Consider the following 27,511-nt stretch of genomic DNA (forward strand, 5'->3'; position numbering starts at 1 on the left):
TTGTCATAGAATGATTTATAATCCTTTGGGTATATGCCCAGTAATGAGATTGCTGGGTCAAATGGTATTTCTAGTTCTAGATCCTTGAGGAATCACTACAGTGTCTTCCACAATGGTTGAACTAATTTACACCCCCACCAATAGTATAAAAGTGTTCCTATTTTTCCACAACCTCTCCAGCATTTGTTGTTTCCTGATATTTTAATGATCACCATTCTGAGTGGCATGAGATGGTATCTCATTGTGGTTTTGATTTGCATTTCTCTAATGACCAGTGATGATGAACATTTTTTCATATATCTGTTGGCTGCATAAATGTCTTCTTTTGAGAAGTATCTGTTTATATGTTTTGCCCATTTTTTTGATGGGGTTGTTTGCTTTTTTCTTGTAAACTTGTTTAAGTTCTTTTGTAGATTGTGGGTATTAGCCCTTTGTCAGATGGATAGATTGCAAAAATTTTCTCCCACTCTGTAGGTTGTCCGTTCATGCTGATGATAGTTTCTTTTGCTGTGCAGAAGCTCTTTAGTTTAATTAGATCCAATTGGTCAATTTTGGCTTTTGTTGCCATTGCTTTTGGTGTTACAGTCATGAAGTCTTTGCCCATGCCTATGTCCTGAATGTTATTGCCCAGGTTTTCTTCTATGATTTTTATGGTCCTAGGTCTTACGTTGAAGTCTTTTGTCCATCTTGAGTGATTTTTGCATAAGGTGTAAGGAAGGGGTCCAGTTTCAGTTTTTTGCATATGGCTAGCCAGTTTTCCCAACACCATTTATTAAATAGGGAATCTTTTCCCTATTGCTTGTGTGTGTCAAGTTTGTCAAAGATCAGATGGTGCTAGATGTGTGGTCTTATTTCTGAGGCCTCTATTCTGTTCCATTGGTTTATATATCTGTTTTGATACCAGTACCATGCTGTTTTGGTTACTATAGCCTTGTAGTATAGTTTGAAGTCAGGTAGCATGATGCCTCCAGCATTGTTCTTGCCCAGGATTATCTTGGCTATGCAGGCTCTTATTTGGTTTCATATGAAGTTTAAAGTAGTTTTTTCCAATTCTGTGAAGAAAGTCAGTGATAGCTTGATGGGGGTAGCATGAATCTATAAATTACTTTGGGCAGTAAGGCCATTTTCATGATATTGATCCTACCTATCCATGAGCATGGAATATTTTTCCATTTGTTTGTGTCCTCTCTTATTTCCTTGAGTAGTGGTTTGTAGTTCTCCTTGAAGAAATCCTTCACATCCCTTGTAAGTTGGATTCCTAGGTATTTTATTCTCTTAGTAGCAATTGTGAATAGGAGTTCACTCATGATTTGGCTCTCTGTTTGTCTGTTATAGGTGTATAGGAATGCTTGTGATTTTTGCACCTTGATTTTGTATCCTGAGACTTTGCTGAAGTTGCTTATCAGCTTGAGGAGATTTTGGGCTGAGATGATCGGGTTTTCTAAATATACAATCATATCATCTGCAAACAGAGACAGTTTGACTTCCTCTCTTCCTATTTGAATACCTTTTATTGCTTTCTCTTGCCTGACTGCCCTGGCCAGGACTTTCAATACTATGTTGAATAGGAGTAGTGAGAGAGGGCATCCTTGTCTTGTGCCAGTTTTCAAAGGGAGTGCTTCCAGGTTTTGCCCATTCAGTATGATATTGGCTGTGGGTTTGTCATAAATAGCTCTTATTATTTTGAGATACCTTCCATCGATACCTAGTTTATTGAGAGTTTTTAGCATGAAGGGCTGTTGAATTTTGTCGAAGGCCTTTTCTGCATCTGTTGAGATAATCATGTGGTTTTTGTCATTGATTCTGTTTATGTGATGGATTACGTTTATTGATTTGCGTATGTTGAACCAGCCTTGCATCCCAGGGAGGAAGCCGATTTGATCATGGTGGATAAGCTTTTTGATGTGCTTCTGAATTCGGTTTGCCAGAATTTTATTGAGATTTTTGCATTGATGTTCATCAGGGATATTGGCCTAAAATTCTCTTTTTTTGTTGTGTCTCTGCCAGGCTTTGGTATCAGGATGATGCTGAACTCATAAAATGAGTTAGGGAGGATTCCCTCTTTTTCTATTGATCGGAATAGTCTCAGAAGGAATGCTACCAGCTCTTCTTTGTACCTCTGGTAGAATTCGGCTGTGAATCCTTCTGGTCCTGGACTTTTTTTGGTTGGTAGGCTATTAGTTACTGCCTCAATTTCAGAACCTGTTATTGGTCTATTCAGAGATTCAACGTCTTCCTGGTTTAGTCTTGGGAGGCATAAATACCCATTCCTTAAGTGTGGGTTGCTCGTAGTGACTTCCTTCTTAAGAGTACAGTATGGGGGTGGGGGTGGAAAAGAGTACTGCAGCCACAGATCAAGGCCATTATCAACAGTGATAAATCGTATTGACAGTATATATTCTTGATTAGAGTCATAAAAATGACCCTTTATTTTTATGGTCCTCCTCCCCAAAACTCATAACCCTAGTCTAATCATGAGAAAAACATCAGACAAGTTCTGATAGGGGACATCCAACAAATACTTGACCAGTACTCCTAAAAATTGTCAAGGTTATCAAAAACAAAGAAGGTCTATCTGAGAACCTGTCATAGCCAAGAGAAGTCTAAGGAAACATGACAAGTAAATGTAATGTGATAGTCTAGATAAGATACAGGAACAAAAAACAATATTAGACAAAAAACTACATAAATCTAAATAAATTACTATGGACTTTAGTTAATAATAATGTATAAATATGAGTTCACTAATTATAATAAATGTACCACACACTTGTAAGATGATAATTATAGGAGAAATTGAGTGAAGAAATACATGGGATCTCTCTGTACTATGGCCTAATTTTTTTCTACAAATCTAAAACTGTTATTAAAAAAAAAAAGTCTGTTAAAAAAGAAAAGATAGCCATAGGGCCAGCCCAGATTTGTGGGCAGGGTGTGAATAGTAGGAGGCGTGGTTCTCTGGGGGACAATCTACAATAGTACCCAGTTTACTGTTTTTCTTCTGAGAATCTACCTTTCTACCCCTCCTCCCAGTTGATACGGCTGGAGCCTCACCCTTTAGTTCCAGAGGTAGAGCCAGTGACTCCTCTCTCACCACAATAGGGGATTTGCCTCTCCTTTGCCACAGGATAGTTTCAGAGGTGAGCAGGGACTTAAGACAGGGCAATCAAAGTAATTTTCGGTCTGCTGGAAAAGTCCTTCTGGCCTTGAACTTGAGTATACAAGAGGTGGGAGCTGCTTCCTCTTATCTTGCCATCAGGAGGGAGGAACTTGGAGGTGCCAGGGCCCACTAAATAGAGTCTGAGAAAGAAGCCAGCAAAATCAGGCAACTGGGTGGGATACAGCCAAAAGTTAGAAAAGAGCTCTACCTCTAGAGATTTCCTAGTTACGCAAGCCAATGGTCTTTTTGGGGGTCTTAAGTCAGTTTGATTTGACATTTTTTCTTGGTCTCTTGCAATGGAAAAAGTTCCCAAATGATAGAATAAAACAATGTATTGTCCTCCAGTTTATTTCTGTGTTAAAGATGATCAGAATATCAATTGATTTTCAGATGGCTACCCTATTTATTCCCAAATAATTTGCTGTTTATCTAAAAATAAACTTGCAAGGAGTAAATTGGTTGATAAGAGCTCTTAAATGGTTATATAGCAAATGGAAAGTACTCACTAAGTGTTCGATATGATTAATTATTATTTCAGCTTACTTTAAAAAGTTAAATCTTTTTAGTGGAACCTCCCATTTAGCCTTAAATGTGCCGATGATTATCATAGTAAAAAGTTAGAGGAGCTATATGACAAAGTGGCTAAGAGTATGAGTTCTGTAATCTAGTAGGTGTGGATTAAAATTCCAGCTCTGCTTCTCACTTGCTGTGAATCCTAGAGTAAGTTACTTAATCTCTCTGAGCCTCAGTTTCATATTCTTAAAAATTAAAATAAAAATACCTCCCAGAAGTATAATTAAATAATGTTTGCAGAGGTTCAAGCTCAGTGCCTAACGCAGAATAGGTATTTCGTCAAATGTAATTCTATTATTTTATACTGTGTGAAGATGAAATACTGAAATATTAGTCTAGAAAAGACTGGTCAAATAAACCAGAAGCCCATGGAAATGACAATGCTGAGTATATTGTATCAATGTATGTATTGCCTACCCCAAAATTAAAATGAAAAAAAGTCTTAAAATTTATAAAATTTGTTTATTATAGAAGATATGACTAATAGTATATCTGAAAATTTTGGCTTACCATACTTTTTCTAAAATACAAGATTAAAAACACTAACTCAAAATGTATCATGATGTCCTTTACTTGGCAGATCATGTGTTCAAAATCAACTATGTTCTTCTGAAATTATGAATGAAAAGATTGCAGAATGCCGATCAGTAAGTTCAATAAGACGTCCATTTGTTCGATGGTCTCAGTGTCATAAAATTAACCTCATAGTCACTAAGGGACATCAAATTGAAATTATTTAAAACAAAGTAGAGGGACTCAAAAATAGTCTGTTTAATACAAAATGCCTTTTAACAAACAAGTTAATGTACGTGGTTTCATTATTATAATGGGACCCTTTTGGTTGCAAATAAGAAAATCCGACTAAAACTATTTTCTCATCTAACAAATCTTGAGGCAGGGTGGCTCCTGGCTTAGTGGTATCATGAGGAACTCAAAGTTTCTTCATCTTTTATCTAACTGCCTCCCTGGTCACAGTAATTGGCTGCAGTAATTCCTGTTATCATAGTCTCCCATTAACATCTAGAGGTAAGAAAAGAGGATCTCTTTCTTGTGTTTCTGTAGAAGAATGAAGAAACCTTTTTCAGAAGCAACTTCCCCACTGTCCCATTCTGTATAGACTTCCCTTCAAGTCTCACTGGCCAGAACAGGGTCATAAAGGAAATAAAAGTATCCTGACTGGTTTAGATGACTGAAGAGTCACCTTTAGGGGCTGAGGCTGGAACACTTGACTATGTGGCTGAATGCAGGTAATTCTGTCAGAATGGGGGAAGAGAAGAATGGATGCAGGGAAGGCAAACAAAAGCCCTGCTTCACTGACAAGTACCATTCAAAAAAATTCAGAAAAAGAATTCAATGATGAAAGCATACTATCAAATGCCATGCAATAGTTGGAAGGAATAAATGTATAGCAACATATATAGATCTTAGAAACACAATATTCAGTGAAAACAGTGGGAAATAACAGAACCTAAAACAGTATTTATGTTGCTTAGAAAAACACATATATTGGTACTTTCCCATGCTGCTGTTAGGAGTGAAAACTGGTGCAAGCACTTGGGAAAATCGTTCAGCAGTGCTATGGTTTGAATGTTTGTGTCCCATTCTCTCCCTTAATTCATGTGTTGAAACCTAACCCCCAAGGTGATGGTATTAGAGGGTTGTGACTTTGGAAGACGATTAGGTCATAAGAGTGAAGCCCTCATGAACGGAATTAATGTTCTTATAAGAGGGATCCCAGAACTTTAAAAGGTTAAAACTTGCCCCTTCCACCATATAAAGACACAGCTAGAAGATCTATAAAAAACAGTCCTTCATCAGATACCAAATCTGCCAGTGTCTTGATTTTGGACTTTCTAGCCTCCAGTACTATGAGAAATAAATTTCTGTTTATAAACTATCCATTAATGGTGTTTTTGTTATAGAAGCCTGAACAGACTAAGATAAGCAGGATCTAGTAAGGTTCAACAAAAGTATGCCCTACTTTCCTGCAATTCATCTTCTAAGTATATATACATGCTTACCTATGTGTCCCAAAGACATGGATGAGAATATTCATAGTAGCACCATTCATAATAGTTCCAAACTGGGAACTACTCACCCAAGTGTCTATCAACTACAAAATGGATAAATAAATGGTGACATAGTCACACACCGGAATACTGTACTGGAATACAGTATTTGCTGGAATACTATACAGCAATGAGAATGAATGAATGACTGTTGTGTGCTACACAGATGAAAGAAGTCAGTTACTAAAGAGTATATAATATATAATTCTATTTATATAAATTTCAAAACTAGGCAAAATTGATCTATAATCATAGAAGTCAAGAGAGTGGTTACCTGTGGGAAGTGAGCTGTAATAACCGGCACAGGCCTTCTAGAGGTCTAATAATGTTTTTATTTCTTAATATGGCTGGTGGTTTCATGGGTTTGTTTTTTGTGAAAATTCATAGAGCTGGCCGGGCGCAGTAGCTCATGCCTGTAATCCCAGCACTTTGGGAGGCTGAGGCAGATGGATCACCTGAGGTCAGGAGTTCAAGACCAGCCTGGACGACATGGTGAAACCCTGTCTCTACTAAAAAGACAAAAATTTGCTGGGCATGGCGGCAGGCGCCTGTAATACCAGCTACTCAGGAGGCTGAGTCAGGAGAATTGCTTGAACCCAGGAGGCGGAGGTTGCAGTGAGCTGAGATGGCGCCATTGCACTCCAGCCTGGGCAACAAGAGTGAAACTCTGTCTCAAGAAAAAAAAAAAAAGGGAAATTCATAGAGCTGTACAATTTTGACTTAGTGCAGTTTTCTGTATGCATGTTATACTTAATAAACCTTTTTTTCTTTAAAAAAACCATGCACTTGCAAAATAGCATTCACTTAATAAATATTCAGTGCTATTGCTAGGCACTGTCCAGTCACTGGTGATACAAAGTAAACTTTGTTCTTGACTTCATGGAGCTTATTTCTAATAATAAAATAAATGTAATAATAATGACAATAGATAATACTTAAATTTTGTGGATTGTGTGCCAGGTAAAATTGCAACCCTATGAGGCAGATACTATTATCATCCCTATTTTAGAGTTGAGAATTACCTGCTGAAGGTCACATAGTAAATACCAGAGTGAAAATTCAAGCCTAGTAGGTCTAACTTTAGGGTTTTTAGGATTTAACCATGATGTCCTATTGCCTCTTATTTTAGTAAGAGGAGATAGACAAAAAAATATATAGGTACAAAAAAGTTTCTCTGGTGAGGCAATAACTGCAACTGTGAAAAATAAATCACAGTATGGAGACATAAAGTGACAAGGGGGTGTGTTACTTTTTAAAATAAGACACTTAGGGAAGTTTCCTCCCCGATTTTTAACATAAAGAGACATTTAAACAAATACATGGAGTGGGCCATGTGGATAACTGAGCAATGCGTATTTCAGGCAGAAAAAAACAGAGCAAGTACAAAGTCCCTGAGGTACATTTAGTAAGTTCAGGAAGTGGCTAGGAGGCCCGTGTGGCTGGCATAGAATGAGATAGGGGAGAAGGGGAGGAGATGAAGTAAGAGGGTTATCTAGTGCCAGATCATGGACAGCGTTGCAGGCCATTGTATTTTATAAGGATATACACATATCCAATAATATATATAATAAACATATTAGAGTGAGTAGGGAGAAGAATGGGTGACAGGATCTTGAATAAAAGAAAGAAATAGAACAAGGGAGAGATCTAGCACCAACCTATTAGGCTGGAGTGCCACGAATTGAGTATTACTAACTCAACTCTGCACCTAAGTTGTGGGATAGGGGTGAGTACAATTCTGGCTTAGTCTTTAATTAAAGTGCACTCCACATTCCATCTTCACTCCACCATAAGTTATCTAAAAATGTAACATAATTACATCAAATCTTCACTCCATGGAGGAAAGACATGCCCTAAGTGTGTTAAGACTTCCCCATTTCTGATAATTCATTCCCATATGGGCAGCAGTGTCTACAGTGGATGACACTGGCTCTGGCCTGCAATGTGGCAAGAAACTTCTTTACTTACTGACAAAATATTTTACAAAAGAGTAATAAGACATGGTGTATTAGTTCATTTTCACAGTGCTGATGAAGACATACCTGAGACTGAGAAGAAAAAGAGGTTTAATTGGACTTACGGTTCCACCAGGCTGGGGAGGCCTCAGAATCAGGGCGGGAGGTGAAAGGCACTTCTTACATGGCAGCAGCAAGAGAAAAATGAGGAAGAAGCAAAAGTGGAAACCCCTGATAAAACCATCAGATCTCGTGAGACTTATTCATTATCACGAGAATAGCACAGGAAAGACCAGCCCCCATGATTCAGTTACCTCCCCCGGGTCCCTCCCCAACATATGGGAATTCTGGGAGATATAATTCAAGTTGAGATTTGGGTAGGGACACAGCCAAACCATATCACATCATTCCTAAAGAAACACATTAGCATAAGACTTTTAAAAAATATATAGCCTAATAGTTTTACTTTTACCTGGGAATGTCAGACATGTTGACAAACTACATGTGTTGATGCTTAAAACATAGCAAGTTCTTCAAAACAAATATCTTGCAAGCTTATAGATAAGCCTCAAGATGCATCATTTCTTATTCATATCTAAAAATTAAATAGGTTTTCATCTGTGGCAGAGGTACGTCTATGTACTTCATTGATAGTAAGAGAGATTTTGCTTTAGGTTAGAAAAGTTTTGATTTTTTCAGGTGAATTATGGCAAATTCTACTGCCCTCTGTTCTTTATTTTTGAAGTGTTTGTTTTTAAACAAAGTTTCTATAAGAACTCAAATGAAATAATATTTAAAAGCATTGTATCCTGGAAGCCCAAAAGTTGTACTTCAGACTCCAACAAGGACTTTCAAAGAAAAAAGAAGAGTAGAAAGAGAATTGTCTTCTGTAATTTGTCTCTCACATGAGTTTCTAGGTTTCAGGGCTACATTAAAATAGAATTGTAAAATAGGTGGGCACTTTGAATACTAATTTATAATGCATTCATTCATCTATTAACTATTTGTTGAGTGTCTACCGAATGTCAAACACTGTGCTAAGTACCTGGGATATATTGATGAGGGAAAACAGACACAGTCTCTGTCTTCATAGTGCTGCAAGCTAATAGGGCAGGGTAGTGGACATCAGTAAAATAATCACATAAGCATGTGTAAAACTGCAAGTGTGACAAGCACTGTGGAGAAGAGGCTCATGATGCAATGAGGGAAGCCTGCTCTGGAGACATGATGATTAAAGTCTGATTTGAAGGAAGAAGGTAGTAATGAACTTGCTTAAGGAGGAAAGGGAGAAGGCATGAAAAAGAGGGAACAACATGTGCAAAGCCAAGTGATTACAGGGAATATAGAACTGAAGGAAGGTTAAGGTGGCTGGAATTCTCAGTTAGAGAAAGCAGAAGTGTAGATGAAGGTCATACTCTTTCACTTGTTTCATCAATATTTGTTGAGCACCTATTATGCACTTAATATTGTTCTAAGTGCTGGGAATATTTAAGTGCTCAGTTTTTTATAAAAGTGAAGACACTGAAGAGTTTTAACCAGGCCAGGATGGGGGTGGAGTGGTGATAGGATCATATGATCATATTTGTGTTTTGCAAATATAACTGGCTCCAATATGGAGAATGGCTGAGAAAAGGCCAGAGTAAATTCTCTGGATGAGTTAGAGGCTACTACAGTAATTCAGCTAAGAGACAATGATAGCTTTGTTGAGGAGAGTGATGCCAGAGATGACCAGAAATAGGTGGCTTCAAGAGATAATTTCAGATGCAAAATAGGACATTATGATAGACTGAGGGGGCAGAAAGGGAAATGTTAAGGATTCGTTTTCGTTTTCTAAATTGCACAGCTGAATAGATTTACATAAAATAATGGCAATAATAATAATAATAATCAACATTACCAGCAGCTTCCACCTAAATTTTGGGGTGGTGAGGGGTTGTGGGTAGGAATTACTGAGATGTAGTCTTCAGTCAAAGTAGACTGAACTCACCATAAATGACCTAAAATGATTGCCTCAAATCTCTTCCTGATTTTTTTTTTCTTGGACAGAGTGGACATGTCCCAAATATGTCAGAACTTCCCCATTTCTGATACTCCAGGTGAACAGCGAAGGCTTTCATGAGCAGCACGGCTTTGGCCATGCAATATTGCCAAGAGTCTTTTTTCCCCTTTAGACAAAGCTCCTTCTGAAAAGAGCAATAAGATGTAGTTCCCAAAGAGTAAATTAGGTATCCAATGGAAGGGGTGAAGCAAGGGGTGGAGAAGAATATACACCACGCTGTCAGCCAGGAGCCATGTAGGATCAAAGTCTGGAGCATGGAGATACAGCATGTGGGGCTGGAGCCAGGGTGAGTGAGAGGGCGTGGCTAAGAAAGGCTGAGGAAGCACGCTGAGCTGACATCCCCGGAGACCCTTTGTGCTTTGCTCAGGTTTGACTTTACCCTTAAAGGCAACAGGGAGACTTTGAAAAGGTTAGGAAAATATCAGGAGCAAGATTAGATTGGCATTTTAGAAAGATGACTTTATAATAATTTTTATGCTGTTCTTATTTTATGTACCTTTTCTGTATATGTGTTATTTTCACAATAAATATGATTTTTAAAAAAGAAGAGCTGATTTTGTCTGCAGTGTAGATGGGTTTAGACTCAGAATGTGAGACAAGATGCAGTTATTTTCCTTTTTGGGTCTCATTTATTTATTTGTAAAAATATGGGCAATAATACCTCCTGGCATTATGTATGTTATATTCCCAGCATATAGTACTCAAGTAAATGTAATTCTTATTAATTTTAATGATGAAAGGAGTCTGAATTAAGGCAAATGCAATGGGAATGGAGAAAGGGAAATAGATGGCAGTGATGTTAAAGAGGTAGATTGTACAAGCATCAGGGGCTGATTGAATGCCTCAGGGAGGCAGGGTGAGGGAGCTGCCATACTTCTCAGGGATCCCACTTGGGTGACTAGGCAGATGGTGATGTAATTTACTTAGAGAAAACAGGAAGAGTTCAGGGTTACTGGTGGAAGCTTGGGAGTGAGAGGAATTATGAGCTCAGTGTAGGACTTGTTATACTTGGGATGCACATGGAGATGCCTGGAGACAGTTGGCTCTGTGGGTCTGTAGCTCAGGGGAAGTTAGGCTCCAGGATGGATATTGGGGAGATGGTATTTTCTAAGGAAAATGTGCTCAGAGTAACGAACAGAACTGAGATTAGAAGCATAGGGAGCATTTTAAGAGAGAAGCAACAGAACAGGAGGCAAAAAAAAAAAAAAAAAAAAAGAAATAAAGGAGAAGAAGGAGATGAGGAAAAAATGGTCCTATATATTAAAAGTAGAAGGAATTATAAGACAAGAGAGGAGAAAATTGTTAAGAGGAAATGAGTAGTTAATATCGTCAGCAGCCACAGAGAGGTCAGCTAAGGTTTGCACTGGGAAAAAAAGAAGCAGTAGATTTAGTAACGATGGGGAGGGAGAATATCAGAGTTTTGCCAGAAACCCTTGAGTCTGGAGTGGTACGGCTGGAGTCCAGATTGCAGTCTGTGGAGGAGTGGACAGGAGGTAAGAAGTGGACATGAGGTTGAATTGCCCTCTGTTCTTTCAGGGAGCTTGGCTGTGAGGGGAAAAGAGAGACATAGGAATGGTGAAGTTTTGTTTGTTGGTTTTAAGAAGTGAACCACTTGGATGTACAGGGAAGTAGCCAAGCTAGAGACAGAAAGAATTCTGAAGTATAGGGTGGAAGGGGGTGGAATTTGCTAGCACAGGTGAAGGAATTAGCCAGAAACCAGAAAAGGGGGGGGGGTCAATTCCTCTGTGATGAGAAGAAAGCTGCCACTGATCAGTGTGGATAAAAATAGATAAAAGTGTGGGTTGAGATGGGCGTGTGTGGTAAGATGTTGAGGAAGTTCATGCTGATCATCTCAATAGTCTGCGAAGAGGTCTCTGAGGACAATGGTGCTGGCCATAGGGCAAAAGCATTAGGAAGAGTAGACGTGGTTTTATTAAGCTATTTGGGGGAGCAGTTGCTCAGAAGTGAGCTTAGACAGGAGTTGAATGCTCCAGTCCCTGCTAGGGTGGAAGGTGGCCAGTGGCTGGGTTTCCTGCAGTAGTGCTCCCTGTTTTAGCTGTGGGATTGAGGAAGGGGATAGCAGCTGGGAGCCAGTTGGAAGACAAGGGAAACTGATGGGCGAGTACTGAGTGTGTGGAGGAGCCGGCTCGGAAATGTGGGTCCAGGGGCACTCCTGAACCCCCAGAATTTAGTAACTTTTAAAAACCTAATTACAAATAAATGATTTATATAATTTGAGGTCTTTGGACAATGGGAACACAGAATAAATTTTAAAATACTGGTGAGACAAAGGCAGTATTTACATAGGTATTACAAACACCTTGGGCCCTTGGGCCCTATTCTAAATTAACTTAAAAAAAATCATTGCAAGACAATGTATAGTTATCCTGTTTTTCCTCTTTTCCTAAATTTCCCTAAAGTGTTTATATCTGCTTGGTAAGGGGAAATAAAATGGGTTATAAGTAGCTATTGATGCTTGATTTTTCATTCAGGTGTGTGTGTGTGACAGAGAGAGAGAGAAAATCAAGAAGTCTCTCTGCATTTTGTGACATTAGACATCAAGTATGACTTCTAAACAACAATATATGTGGGAGTTGATATTGGTGTAGATCTATAGCTAAAATTCTCTTGGAGGGTGATTTTTTTTTTTTCTGGTAGGAATAAAGTATTGAAGTCAAACTGTTCAGGAATTTGTCTTTCAAATAAAAATATCTTTAAAATTCTGGCAGGAAGTAGGCAAGTTAAGCAGCTAGCCTGGGGCTGGGGGTAACTGCCAGGATAGTTCTGGAAGGAGCCAGTTATGTCAATAAATATTTGCTGCCGGGTGCTGCCTTTTAAAGGAGCGCTTGCCCCTTATAAAGTTCTCCCCTAGGGCACTTTGAACTGGCCTGGATTGGCAGAGGAGGGGGAGAGAAATTAAGCCTTTTAGGGGAGACCATCAATGACTCCTGTGAGTGATGAGGTTAGTGTGATGGCAGCCAGATTTCCTGCCAGAAATCGACCACCCCTGTGTTATAAAAATGTCAGGAAGAGTTTCATAGTGCCACTGTTCTTAGTAGTCCCAAACTGGAAACAAAATGCCAATTCCAGGAGAATGGTTAAATATATTATAGTTAATTAATTCTGTCATGAACAAGGAAGGACAGATACATACAACAACCAGATTAATCCTTGTCACAAAAGGATTGAGTAAAAATCTAAAATCCCAGAAAACCATTTATAATAGTACAATATCATTTTTGTAACATTCCAAAACAAGAGAAGGAATAATAAACACCAAGTTTAGGATCGTGCTTACTTCTGAGGAGGCGAGGGATAGAGAAGACAGCACAGGGGAGAGAATGTAAGTGATCTAAGTTATTGCTGATATCATTGTTTGAGTTAGTATGTTCATGGGTGTTTATGTATTATTTAAAATAAAATATTAAATAAAGAGGGTCATACATTGATTGATGGAGACAGTGCATTAGAAAGCAAAGAAGTATGCATTTCAAGCAACATGACATTGTGGGCACTAAATGTGACCATCACGTGGGCCCCTTTGGCAAGCCCAGCTCTTCTCACTTGGTGGGCTAGATCGGTCAGACTCTTCCTGCAGGGTTTCTCTTCTAGTGTTGAAGATGGACTACAAACAACTGAAGAGTTCAGAAAGTGATGAGTACAAGACACAACCACACAACCAAACCAATCAGGACAATATCTTCATGAGTAAATATGTAGGTATATCTCTGGCTAGGTGCCCAGGAATAGATTAGTTGGATGAAAGAATATGTACATTTAGATTTTTTTATAGATGCTGCCAAATTACTCTCCAAAAAGGTTGTACTAATTTGTAAAACCTTGTTTCCCTACATCTCTGCCAACACTGGTGATTATGTCTTTTGTCTTCGCCAACTGGCAAAAAATGGTATCTCATTGTTGCTTCAAATGATCAAATTTTAGATGAGCTTTTGGTGTGGAAATCATTAGTGAGTAGAGACTCTTGGGGCACATATTTCTGTTCCATTATTGATGGAAGAATAGCTGTAGTTGTACGTGCCTAAATACTTTGGGAACAAGTGTGACATGTGATTAGGTCTATTTATTACTCTCTGATCCATTTGGTCAGGAAGTAGCTCTTGCTTAAAACACGTGGGAGAATGGGAGAGGAGGAGAGGAATATTTCCCTGGTGCTTTTGTGTGCCCTGTAGACAGTGGATTAGGTGCTTTTACATATCCTTTCATTGAGTTTATTCTTTAGAGCAGCCCTCTGAAGTGGTATGGCGACCCAGAGACTTGAAGATCTTGCTCTAGTCCTGCAATTGGAAGGTGATTCAGCTAGCATTCTGATTCCCAAAGCCCATGCTCTCATTTCAAATGTTTATTTTTTCCCTTAAGCCTAACAGAAGACAGCACCAACTTTAAGGATCTGGTCTTTTAATGGGTCTATTCCAGTGGTTCTCAATCTTGGCTATACATTGGAAACTCCTGAGGAGCCTGAAAAACTACTAATGCCTGTGTCCTACTCCCAGCGATTCTGATGTAATTGGTCTGGGGTACAGCCTGGACATAAAGATTTTGAAAAGCTCCCAGGGGATTCTAATGTTCAGCCAAGGTTGAAAGCCATTGGTTTAATTCAATGACCTCTAGACTTCTTTTTAGATTTTTATTACCTATAATTTGATTTTGTGACACTCTTTTGGCACCTTATCTCCTAAAAGTTTAGTGAGTTTTTTCGTTGGTTTATTTTGAGACTTTAGGAAAATTTCCATGATAGACTTTGGAATAATTACAGATATCCTGGTACAAGATGAATAGAAAGACTGCATTACTAAATTCAGGCTGGGAATTGCTGAGCTAATTATTTATCAGATCTTTATTTTGCAATTTAAAAAATCGGTAAACCAACTGCAGCATGACATAAGCAGTCTTCTTGTAGGAGAGTATTAGCAAAATATCAGTATCACATGACTTTTCACAAATACATTTCATCTGTTACTAAACATTAAATAGGGCAGGACAGAGAGCTCAAAAAAGAAAATATATCAGCTGTAGTAAATAACATTTTATTCAAATATTACTCAGTTTTGCTGGGAATCATTTACCTACTGTCTTATAAAAGTAAAATACTTTCTGGTTGTTGACCACATACATGTGATGAGCTTAGTTGGTAAAAACATTTCTCCCACCTATGACATCAGGATGCCTCCCCCCACTCCACTACAGCTTTAGAAAAACTAAATAGTTATTTTGGCAGCTCAAAGGGGATCATAGTGCCTCTTACCTATGCAGTTGTTGTGGTTTATTCTTAATATGTGTTGACCTTTGATATTATATTTCTTGGTGGTGTGGGCAGCAGTTATAAGAGAGCTGTGTGGTGATTCTAATAGAGACCTTGTTTTTTCCTTTCCAAAGCACTTATTATTGTTGTTTTATTATTGCTGTTACTATTTTAACTTGTAGTTTTTTTCCAAACCAGTTTAATATCGCTCTGATTATGAGGGCCTATTCTATTTCTGTGTGTCTTGGGAGCTTTTTATTTTAAAAAAATACTTATTTATTATAAAGACAGGTTTTTCTCTGTTGCCCAGACTGGAGTGCAGTGGCTAGTCACAGGCACGATCATAGCACACTGTAGCTTTGAACTCCTGGACTTAAGCAATCCTCTAGCCTCAGCCTCAGCTTGTAGTTGGGACTACAGGAGCAAACCACCATGCCTGGCTTGTCCTGGGAGTTTTTCCCTTCTCCTTCTAGTTTTATTTTCTGTAAGTCTTATTCATCACAGCATAATCCAGAGATCAGCTTTGCAAAAACCACGCACTGGGAAGGGACAAGAAAAGCTACACTTGGTAGGTTTTGCTTTTAATTCTGTGTCAGTAATTTCCTGTGGAAATTTGGTTTATTCTGTATCATAATTTCCTTATCTATAAAAATGGAGATAATAGTTCCTGATCTCCCCAATTAAAATGAGGAACATACAATATTGCCATATGTGAAAACACTTTGAAATATATAAAGTGTGGTTTAGTTCAATACTATTTATTTTGAGTGAGTGCATTTTCCTTCTAATATCTACAAAGTTGGTGGAAGAAACCCGAACCGTCTTGGAGCTGCACTGTGGTGTGTGAAGAGCATGTGAGACTGGAGGTAGAAGGCCTGGTGTGAATCAGGGCAAATCATCTCATCCCAGCTTTAGTTTTCATCTTTAAAATGAGGATGATAGAAAGAAACCGTCTCAGTGGGTGGATGGATTAAATACATATTTCATGAATATGAAAGTACTTTGTAAACAGCAAAGTACCTCACAAACATTAGCTATTCTTCATTCAAATTTGAGTGCACACCCCCCATCCTTGAAGCCATACAGATTTGCTCTTCAAGGCAGGTGTCTTTCTCCTTAGCCTCTAAACCCAGAATCTTGGTGTTATTGCCAGAATCCCCCCTTTCTTCCATTTTACTTCTCCTTTACCGGGTCCTCCCACCTGGACATCGCCACCTCAGACCTTTCCCTCTTTCCCCTTCTTTACTCTCACCGCTCCCCCAAATCATATTGACATTTTCCTTCTCTGGGTTTTATTGTCTAAATTATGTAATTACAATTCTATTTACACAAATTAAGATGACATTATCTTTTTAGCAGCTGGTTAACAGCTGCTATGGCTAGCATTTTAGATGACTAGTTTATTTGTTAAATGAATCCAAAATAAATGTTGCTAGATGGTGTTGTTCCTTTGGAGAGCATGCTGTATTTTAGCAGTGACCAAGAGTACTAGAACTCAAAGGAATGATGAATGCAAATATTATATTTCAGGTCTGTATTCAATTTAAGGTGAATGTTTAAGGACAGGTGTGCATTTCGTTACCATTCAAAGTATACCTTCTATTCAGCTCCTCACTCTGCTAAGCTATTATGCTGCTCTTAGATGGGAAGAAAACAAATGAACCAAAAACCACATTTTTTTCCTTTTTTGAATATAGATGAAAAGTTATTTAATAAGGCTTTGATAATTTTTCAGCAATTTTAATAACATTATGTCATATAATATATACTTTACTTTTTTGGATACAGAAAATGCCTGGCAGGCTTTGCTTTTAATTCTATATCGGTGATTTCCTGTGGAAATTTGTATTATTCTGTGTCATAATTTCCTTATCTATAAAAATGGAGATAATAGTTGAACTTTGTTGATGATAAACTTTTAAAATATCACACAAATCATCTGACACATATATGTAACATGACATTCACATCTTTACAAAAAAAACCCAGCCAGTTCTGTTCCTATTTCAATAGTATTCTATAAGGTTTTCTACCCCCAAAACACCCAGTATCCTCCTTTTGTTTCTTTTTGAAAACATTGTTTTAAAGGGATAAGCACAGAGTTCCTAAAATCAGCTTACCTTACCTCTCCCTAGTTATGTATACCTAACATTGAGCAGTTGGTTTTTGAAATTTTTCTATAAACTCACAGGAAAAAATACTAAACAAGTATCTCTGATTATCCTAGATATTTTTCTTTCTGGGAGTTAGGTTTTGCTTTCTTGCAGGTGTCTTACTAAGTCATAAATTTCAACAACAAATGTATCTTCTGTAACTACTTTGTACAGCCACAAAAAAGATTGCTTCTTTGGGGTAACTAATGACTTTTAAGGCATTCTTAAAAACAATGCCTCCTTCCTTTGGGCTATAAGAATGTTTAGGCTGAAAGGAACTGACGGGCTATTTAGCCCCAACTCCTGTATTTATTTCTAGATGCAGGAACTGGCTCCAAGGAGCTGACTTGGACTTAAATTCACACAGATGGGTTGTTTTATTGGGGAGTTCTTGAGAAAGAGTTTGAATTGGCATATTGAGTATATGAGAGTAGAAACATCTGAGTTGTATTGGTTAGAGCTTCGTGCCATTGCATCTTTCAGATATTATTTGTCCATGCTTCTGTTTTCCTGGCAAGATGGAATGACAGTAGCAGCATTTCTGTCCTAATGCTGAGATGGGGAAAGTTTTATGTACATCATAGATATTCAAGTGAGAGATAAAGGTAAAGCCAGCCTCTGTTTTGAAATTTAGTTCTTCTCTGGCCTGAGATGGTCTCAATTCTTAACTCTTAGCCTTAGAAAAATAAGATTTTAAAGCATGTGTGTGGGGAGACTTGGTATAATCTCTATCTAGTGAGGGATCTCTCTACCATCCCCAAGGAGTGCCTGGTCTTGGCTTGGACACTATTACAAAAAATTTTTTAGACAAATTAAATTTAGCAGTTATTTAGCAAAGAATGCATCTCAAATTGGGCACCCCCCAGAACCAGAATAGGTTCAGAGTGCCTCTGTGGCTGCCACATGGTCGGATAACTTTTATGGACAGAAAAAGGAAAGTGATGTATGGAAGATGGACGTGAACTATAGAAACACTATAGCTGAATTGGTTTCAACTCAGCATTTACCTTATTTGAACATGATTGAACATTTGGCAACCTGTGGTTGACTGAAACTCTGTGATTGCTATAAGAGTAGGTTACAATTCACAGTGTGTGGAGAAACCTTTAGGCAGAACTTAAAATATGTTAGGAGGCAGCTTTAGGCTAAACTTAATTTAACAACACTTTTAGGCAGAACCGTCTTTGCTGGCTTCATTGTTGACAGCTCTGTTTGTTTGAAAGTTTTTGACTATTTTGAGTTGAAATCTGCTCCCTGTAATTTCTGCCCACAAATTCTAGTCCTTTTGGGGGAAACCCAGACCCAATATACTATCAATTGACTTCTTTCTTTCTCATGAAGTCTTTTCCTTTCTGGAGTAATCACTTCCATGCCCTTCAGCTTTTCTTCATAAGGCATTATTTTCAGATTTCTGATTGATCTTCTTAGGACTCAGTTTGGTTTTTAAATTTTGTCTTTTAACATGTGAGGCTCAGAACTGAATACCTCTCCAGATGTGGTTGTCCATTATGGGATCTATGGCAAAACCATGACATCTGCTAGTGACACTCTATTTCTATTAATGGAGAATAAAAATACATTTACTTTCTTGATAGTTGCTTTATACTCTTGACAAATACTAAACTTGGAAACAACTAACCCTTCTGGGTATTTTCTGCATGAAATGTTGTCACATCAGGTCTCCTCTAGTCTATGCAATTAAAATTTGAACCTACATTTATCTATGTCAGATGTTATATTTTTGGTTTCATTGTGGCAAGAGCATTTAAATTCTTGACTCTGCCCTTGATTGAAATCATTTGCATACTTTTCTTATGGTAGAAGAACAATCTTCAGATTTTGAGCAGTGGGGTGCCTTATTTTTCTTAGAAATATTGAGCAAAAGACGCATTGATTCTTGACCTTATTCAGGGTCTTCTATTTAAAATATGTGTGTGTGTGTGTGTGTGTTGTAGAGGTATGTGTCTAATGTCTATTTGTAGTTGTTGCTATGGTGCATTACCCAGATCTTCCCTTCAGAACCAAGTCACTAATTCTCTACTGATGGGAAATTAGAGACTGAGGCTCCTACACTGAGTCCCTCCCTGGGAATTCCCTTCAACCAAAGAGTGTCTCACAGGATCACAACACCTTCCCAGGGACAGCCTTCATACAATGATTGGCTGAGGCAGGGGAATAAAGGCTGAATCCCATTGCTTTGAGGATGGGCCATCCCAGCTCTAGAGATCCCCAGTGTTACAGCTGAATCTTTTGTGTTTGTGGCTGCGTTGAAATTTAATTCTTTTCTCTGGCCACACCTACTTCCTTCATTTTCCCACAGGTGTGGAACCCAAGGTTCCTCCTCAGTCAACTTCATGTTTTCAAATCTCCTTCAGAATCAGTTTTCCATGGAAATTGACCTGAAAATTTGGTACCAGCAGGGCTCTAAGAAAGCTGATTTTGAAGTGGGAATTTGGAGCTTGGTCACTGCAGTTGGCTAGCAACGGTGGATAATCTTTATTATGAAGTAGCCATCCAATGGTTAACACTTTCACTGGTGAACTGGGATGGGATAATCAGGAAGAGAATGACTTGGCTGGTGCAACTTTTCAGATTTTTGAGAGGTACAAGTACTAATTGTAAGGACAGTGGAATTGGATGGCTGTTGCTGGGTTCCATTAATGCATAGGAGAAAGACAAAAAAGCTGAAGTGTGAAAGTCTGGCAGACCTCCTTAACAGAAATTAAAGTGACTCTTATCTCCTACAGCCTGAAGGCAAAAATGCTGAAAACCACACCCAGAATTTTATTTTAAGAGTAGCATATCTCCAGAAAAGATTACATTTTCAGCCCCAGCAAATTTGCTATGCCAAGGCCCAGGCTGCAAAAACAGAATGACTAAAACTTTAGCTGGAAACATGGGGCAATGTACCCAGCTCTCCCTAAACCTCCTGAGCTTACAGAAGTAGCCCCTTTTTTTTTGTTAGAGATGGGAACCCCACCCTTTACCTGAAGGCAATATAGAGACTTTTGCTTTGCAAAACTGCACCTACCCTCCTTGGGGGATCTGCTTCCACCTCCTGGCTACCTAGCATCATGCAAAACATAACCAGGTTAGGGAAGTGTGAGCTTGCTAAGCAAGGAAGGGGACTAAGCCATGGAGCTGCAGAACCCAGCAGGACAGATAATCAGGAAGCTGAGAGCAACCACCCTAGTGAAAAGCTACAATTCTTTGCCAAAGTTTTGGACCTGAGCCAGTTTTCAGACTTAGAAGTCATTAATTCAAAATAAGTCTGGGTCCTCAGGAAGAAGTCCCCTGCAATAATAGCACGGCAAATGATATGGCAGTGTTTCTTCAAGTTATCCCCTAAAGGACCTAAGGCTATTTACTCAGGTAACTGTATCCTGGGAAAAGAATACTCAGAATTTTAAGGGTTGTTAGATACAGGGTCCAAATTGACCTTGATACCTTAAGACCTGTGGCTTCCTGTTAAGGGAGTGGTATGTGAAGGCCAGTAACAAATGGAATCCTGGCTCAAGTCTGGCTCATAATATGTCCAACGGGTCCAAAGATTCACTCTGTGGTCACTTCACGGGGCTCTGAATGTGTAATGGAATGGGCATATAGGTAGTCACTGCGACCTCCACATTGGTTCTTGGCCTGTGGGGTGAGAGTAGTCATAGTAAGGAGGCCAAGTCGAAGCCTCTGAAAATACCCCTTAACCCTACTCAAGAGAGTGCATCAACAATATTATATTCCTGATGCAATAGGTAGAGACTAATGCCACCCTTAAAGACCTAAAGGATGCAGGTAGTCCTTGTCCCTATTTCATTTATCAGCCTAGTCTAATAAATGAAAAAAACCATACAGATCCTGAAGGATTAGAGTAGAATACTGCAAACTCCACCAAGTAATAGCACAATTGTAGCAGCTGTGTCAGATGTGGTATCTTTGCTAGAACAAATTAACACAGCCTCAGGTACATAGTATACGAGCATTAATTTGGTATCTGTGTTCTTTTCTATCCCTAACAGGAAAGAGGATCAGAAACAGTTTGCATTCACTAGAATAATAATAGTTCTAAGGTTATGTTAACTCTCCCACCCTCTGACATTATATAGTCCAAAGGGACACAGGCACCACCTGGATTTTCTGTAGTACGTCATCTTTGTCCTCTATATTCATGACACCATGTTAGTTGGACTGGATGAACAATAAATGGCAAGTATGTTGGAAGTGTTGGTAAAGATCCACATGCTATAGATGGTGGGAAATAAATCCTATGAAGATTCAGGTGCTTGTCACAATAGTAGAGTTTTCTGGGGTCTCTTGGTTTGGGGCATGCTGGAATTTCCCTCCAAAATAAAGAACAAATTATTGCATTTCAAGCCTCCTATCACCAAGAAAAGGTAAAACATCCACTAGGCCTCTTTGAGTTCTGGAAGCAGTATATTCAACACTTGGGAACATTTCTTCTACCTGTTAACTGAGTGATGTAAAAGGCAGCCATCTCTGAGTAGGTCCCATAGCAGGAAAGGGCACGGTAGTCATTCTAGGCTGTGCTGCAGGTGGCTTTGCTACTCAGGCCATATGACTAGGCTGACCATATGATATAAGAGGTGTTGGTAGTGGAAAAAGATACCATGTGGAATTTGTGGAAAGCCCCCTGTATTAATCTGCTGGGCACGTTAAAATGCCATAGACTGAGTGGCTTAAACAATAGAAATATTTATTCTCACTGTTCTGGTAGCTAGAAGTCCCAGGTCAAGGTCTAGCAGGGTGGATTTCTGGTGAAGGTGCTCTTCTTGGCTTGCAGATGGCTGGCTTCTCACTGTATCCTCCTATGGTCTTTTGTATGATATGTTTGTGGAAGAGAGAGAGTTGGAGCGCTCTGGTATCTTTTCTTATAAGGACACTAAAACTATTGGATTAAGACCCAACCGTTAGGACTCCATTCAACCTTAATTACTTCCTTAGATGCCCCATCTGCAAATACAGCCACACTGAGGGTTTGGGCTTCAACAATTTTTGGAGGGGACACAAAATTCCGCTCCTAACACCCCTAAAAAAGAATCACAATGCAGACTCCTAGGACATGCCTTCTGTAGCAGAGAATTATACACCATTCAATAAACAGCTCCTGGGCTGCTACTGAGCACTAGATGGTGGGATACCAAATGACCCTGCAGCCCGAATGGCCTATCATGAACTGGATTGGGTCATACCACAAGTTAAAGTCTAGTGATCCCAGCAACAATCAAATATAAATAAAAGTGGTACATTCACAAAGCCCATGCCATCTATCATTGTTTCAATGGCAGTTCTCTCCCAGCTTACATATAGGACTGTATGGACCAGGGGTTCTTATGGCCAGCTAACAGAGAAGAAAAAAAGCCTGAACTTGACTCACAGATGAATTGATCTGGGTACAAGCCAAAAATAGACTTGCACTATAGCCCCTCAGAGGTAGAGTGGCATTGTAATATCCTCCCAGTATGTAGAGTTGTGGGTGTGCCCTTGTTATTCTGTGTGTGTGTGTGTGTGTGTGTGTGTGTGTAGAGAGAAGTAGCCAGAAGTAAGAATACTTATGAAGTCATGGACTATGGAAAATGGTTTGTCTGGCTGGTCAGGGACATAGAAGGAGAATATGGAAGATAGAGGATAAGGAGGTCTGGGGAGAAGAATAGAGATGCACACATGGGAGTAAGCCCTTAGTGTGAAGATATTTGTATTACATGTTAATCTCCACCAGAGAGCATCCATTATGGAAAAGGCACCATAAATGTCTAACTGAGTAGACAGAATGACTTAGCTGACATCAGCTAATCTCCATTCCCATTATGCAGTCTCCTATATGTCTGTTATATGGTGCCATCCCTCAAGAAAACCAAACAATCGGTGACTGCCTGATTATACTGGACCCTTTTCACCTTGAAATCAGCATGTATTCTGGATGTGGGTTTTCCTTACCTTCTCACAGGGAAGTCAGCATCACTATCTAGTGATGCTAGATAGAGTGTTTGATCCACCAGCTCAGGATTGGCATAACATTGTATCAGACCAAGGAACCCTTTACAGCAAAAGAGGAGTGAAAGTAGACACATGACCATAGGACCCACCAGCCTTATCAAATACCATACCACCCAGAAACTTCCTGTCTAGTAGAGTGATAGAATGACCTTGTGAAGACATAAGTGAAGTGTCAATTTGGAAATAATAACTTGTGAGGATGGGGTGTAAGTGCAGCATATCCCTTAACCATCATTGTATAGTGCTGTGTGTCCAAGAGACAGAATGAATGGATCCAGGGACCAAGGCTTGAAAGTTGGAGTAGTGCCATTTACCATTTGAAGCCCATGTGAAGAATTTGGGCTTCCAGTCCCCACAACTTTGGGATCCGTGGGTTTAGAGGTCCTGCTTCTCAGAAGATGAACACTTTTATCAAGGGCCAGCTTAACAGTCCTATGAAACTTTAAGCTATGGCTGCCACCCCACCCCATCACTTCAGGTTCCTCAGGCCAAGAGAACAGCAGTGAAAAAAAGGAGTCACCATCCTGGCAGGGATAATTGGTCCTGAAAGAAAACAGTAAGGCTGCTGCTACCCAATGGGGGTGTGGAAAAATCTGGTTGGCACTTAGGTGGCTCACTCGGAAGTTTCTTACTATTCCTTTGCTCAATTTTGAGAGTGAATGGAAAAGTATAGAAGTCATGGCCTGAGAACATTTCCCACAGTGATGAGGTCTGGGTCACCCCCCAAGTTAAGCTGCCTTGACCAGCACAGACACTAGCTTGGGATGAAGAGGGTCACAAATGAAGGGTCAAGAAGAGGGTCAAGATACAGGAGGAAGGCAATGCAGTGAGTATCAGTTGTGGTCTTGACACCAGCTGCCCCACTAACACCTCCCTCTCTTACATAAACTTCTTCAGGAAGAGATGACCAATCAGAATCTTGGTAGACTTTCCCACAGAGAAAGCACACCAGATCAAGTACAGCCCAACCGTTGTGCCACTTATATTTCTGTTCAAGTGGATATAAATCTGGTGTGCTGTCCAGATCCTCCCTTCAGAAGTGAGGGACTCATTCCCATAGTGGCTGGACTGCTGATAGCTGCTAGTTCTCAGCTGAATCTCTTCCTGGGTATTAGCTGAAGGGACCCATTCACTCAAGGTCATGACCCCTACCTGAGGGCAGCCCACAGCAAATGACAGGTCAATGTGGAGTTATAAAGTCTCAATCCCTTGAGACTTGGGTGGTCCAAGTCAGAAAGACCATCCCAGCTCCAGAGAACCCTGTGGGATTGGCTGAGTCTTTTGTCGCTATTGTAATACCGTTCAACTACTCCTTGTGCCCATTCCTATATCTTGTGCTCCTCCATAGTTGTTGATCCCAAGGATACTTTCCAAGAACTTTCCCTCATGAAAATATTCATCTCAGAGTCTGTTTCCCAAGGAATGCATCTGAAGTCATACTGTTTCTTACTCTGGTAAATCAGCAAAGAGCAGAGACCCCATTCAAACTCTTTACACACAGACACACAATGGTACCTCAGCATATGATTCTGGTGTGTAGTCTTATTTAGTTGGGGGCTGTTGTAAGTACTTTACATGTCTCAGTTTATTTCATCGTTTCAACAATTCTGGGAGGTTGCTACGTGTCATTCCCAATTTACAGATGAGGAAACTGAGGCAGAGAGTTTAGGTGCCTTTCTGAATTCATACAAGTAGTTACTGTCAAAGGTGAGATTTGAGATTTATCATTCTGCCTCCTACTATGCTATGCTATTGTAAAGCTTTTGGAACACAAGAAGGTGTGTGTGTGCTGGAGGCTCCTAAGCCATCATTAGTGTACGTGAGACTGTGGGTAAGAGCTTCCCAAGCATACATGATCCATTCCTCAGTTTACCTGTGGGGAAGCTAACCTAGTAGTCATCATGGTTTATTCTCAGGTGGAGACAGGGGAATAATTTGACTTGATTACTTGTTAAAGATGCATTTAGCTACTAGAGGATTTTAAGTGACCTAGATTTGTGTGTTTTATTGGCCATGAGAACAAAGAGGTAAATGGTAGCAAAGAGACAGTAGTTTTTTTTCTGCTTTGACTCCAGTATTTCTTGATGCTATTGACCAGGTGATAGTTAAAAGCCATGCTTGGTTCTCTTACCTCTTCTTACCCTCTATAAGAGTGAAGGTTGAATAGAGATTATTTCAGGGAGTGGAGAAAGTTAGAGACTCTCATAAACCTAGAGTTTCCAGCCTTAATCTAAATTGTTTTTGCACAAAGCTAACTTTGATTATATAATATTCTGTTACAAATAAAGTTGGCATTAGAGTACTGCAGACAGCTGTTGAATGATAGGCAAAAGTATGTAATTGCAGCCCTCATAAAGATTTCATTTTTGTACTTTCATTTAAATTGATAATTAAATTTAAAGACATCAATCTTTATTAATTACAGACTATGCCTAAACCCTGACCATGAGGATAGTTATTGTGGTAAAGTCTCTTGGTGCTGTCTGTCCAGTTATGAAACTTTTCTTCATTCACTTGTGCCTGATTTTCACAAGTGATATTCATTGGAGTTTGTGCCTGTGGCTTACAGGAGAAGAAAGCCACCTGTTTAACTATTTAAATAGTTATAAGCCCATAGTTGCCTGAAATAACCTAGTCTTTCGCAGAAAGGTGTGAAATTCCCTTTTCTGGGAATTGTTTTTTGTTTCTGATTCTTGCCCTTGGTAGCATTTATGCTACTATATTATTTCTGCGTTATGTGCATTAGTTAAACAAGCATAAAAATTAACAGAAGACTTCACGAAAAAGCCAGGCCAGATGTCCCCTTGCTTAACTCCTTTTATCCTCTTTCTGCTGACCTCACATGTTGGTAATGGCTATGTATTTGGGTATATTTCTGGATTAAACATTTTAAAAACTAATTGTTGTCTTCTGGTACTTGTTATTCCTGTTACCAATATTTCCTAGTATTGTTAAAAAGTCCCTGATGAGTCAGTTCAAAAGGTTAGGGTTTAGTGAGAGGGATAGTACATTTCTTTTTGGTGCAAACTATTAACATATATAAGTTTTTGGCTTTTTTTTATCACTATTTCTTAAAACTTTGAAAGTATATTAATGAGTCAAATCAGCTTCCCTAAACATAGTGAAATATTTGGATTAACAATTTTTAAATTTTTATTTTAAAAAGCTTTAATGTTGTGAAGAAAAAAATTACTTGGGGAGGTACTCAAGAGAGCCTTTTGGAGTCCTGGAAATTCTTTATATCCTATGGTGGTTAATGTTGTGTGTGTGTGTGTGTATGTGTGTATTTATATGTATATATGTAGAAATTAATTGAGCTGTATGTTTAAAACTTATTCTCTATACTGTGTATATATTACAACACAGTAAGGCAAATTAATATTTTCTAGTTTTGAAGCATCTTTTATTTTAAAGCATTTAGAACATGAGATAAGGTAAGTGATAGGATTTTTTTTTAAAGTTGTAAAGCACTGTGCAACTAAAAGACACCACAATCTAGAAATATAAATAGCATATTTGGTATACAAAGTGGGTTGTCCTCTACTCTGTAGACATAGATCTTTTAAACCCTGGTTTAGCCCCTCAGCCTGTTGCCAGAGAGTGAATTCTCGTTGTGCTGAGATGACTCTTAGCTCTGCCCCTCATGTGGGCCTTAAAGGTTTAATTCTAGGGCAATTAACCCGCAGATCCTTTTCAAAGCTTCTCACCTTACTATGACTATGAAAGAGCACATATTGTCCCTGGTATGATCATGAACAAAGTTTCCATCAATTGAAGGGGAATTCAGTGGAGTCAGGAACTGTATTAAGGAAATATATTACAGGGGCAGAGAGAGCACCTCCTAAGAGTGTAATGAGGAAAAGAACAGACTAGAACACTCCCATTCCTGTTAAAGCTTTGTTAAGCATTTTATGACAGAAAACTGCTAGTGCAGGCAGGTTAATGAAGAGAGAAGATGAAAAACTGTTCTGTGAGTTTCAAACTAGGTCTATCATTAAAAGGGGTTTAAGTGTCACTTGCAAGCCAGTACTTTGGAGACTGAAAAGTTGTAGTATACCCTTTTAGTGTGAATCTTGCTGACAGGGTCAGCCTGAACAATAGGGCTCTGATAGACAGCCTGCATCCCTTTTGCTATGACAGGGTTTGATCTCTTATCTCTTATGATTTCTGACTCTCTTTTCCCCATTGACTCTGTACTGTTCCATTCATTCCCACTGCTTGCTATTTGATAATGGTTTCTCTAACAACTTCTTTTTTTTTTCTTTTTTAATAC

At 39.0% G+C, this 27,511-nt stretch overlaps 1 protein-coding gene across 2 annotated transcripts in view; it reads left to right on the plus strand.

Annotated features, from left to right (window-relative positions):
* The window catches only part of CAST (calpastatin), a 799,019-nt gene that overhangs the window by 78,167 nt on the left and 693,341 nt on the right, over positions 1 to 27,511 (plus strand). The window contains exon 1 of one of the 2 annotated variants that reach the window (XM_063724002.1): positions 11,205 to 11,309. The exons of the other annotated variant lie outside the window; for it this stretch is intronic. The gene's annotated coding sequence lies outside the window, so the exon portion shown is untranslated. Of the gene's footprint in view, positions 1 to 11,204; positions 11,310 to 27,511 lie in introns of those variants that run through there. 2 annotated transcript variants of the gene reach the window in all.

The sequence above is a fragment of the Pongo abelii genome, chromosome 4, assembly GCF_028885655.2.
Source record: "Pongo abelii isolate AG06213 chromosome 4, NHGRI_mPonAbe1-v2.0_pri, whole genome shotgun sequence".
Taxonomy (NCBI): Eukaryota; Metazoa; Chordata; class Mammalia; order Primates; family Hominidae; genus Pongo; species Pongo abelii.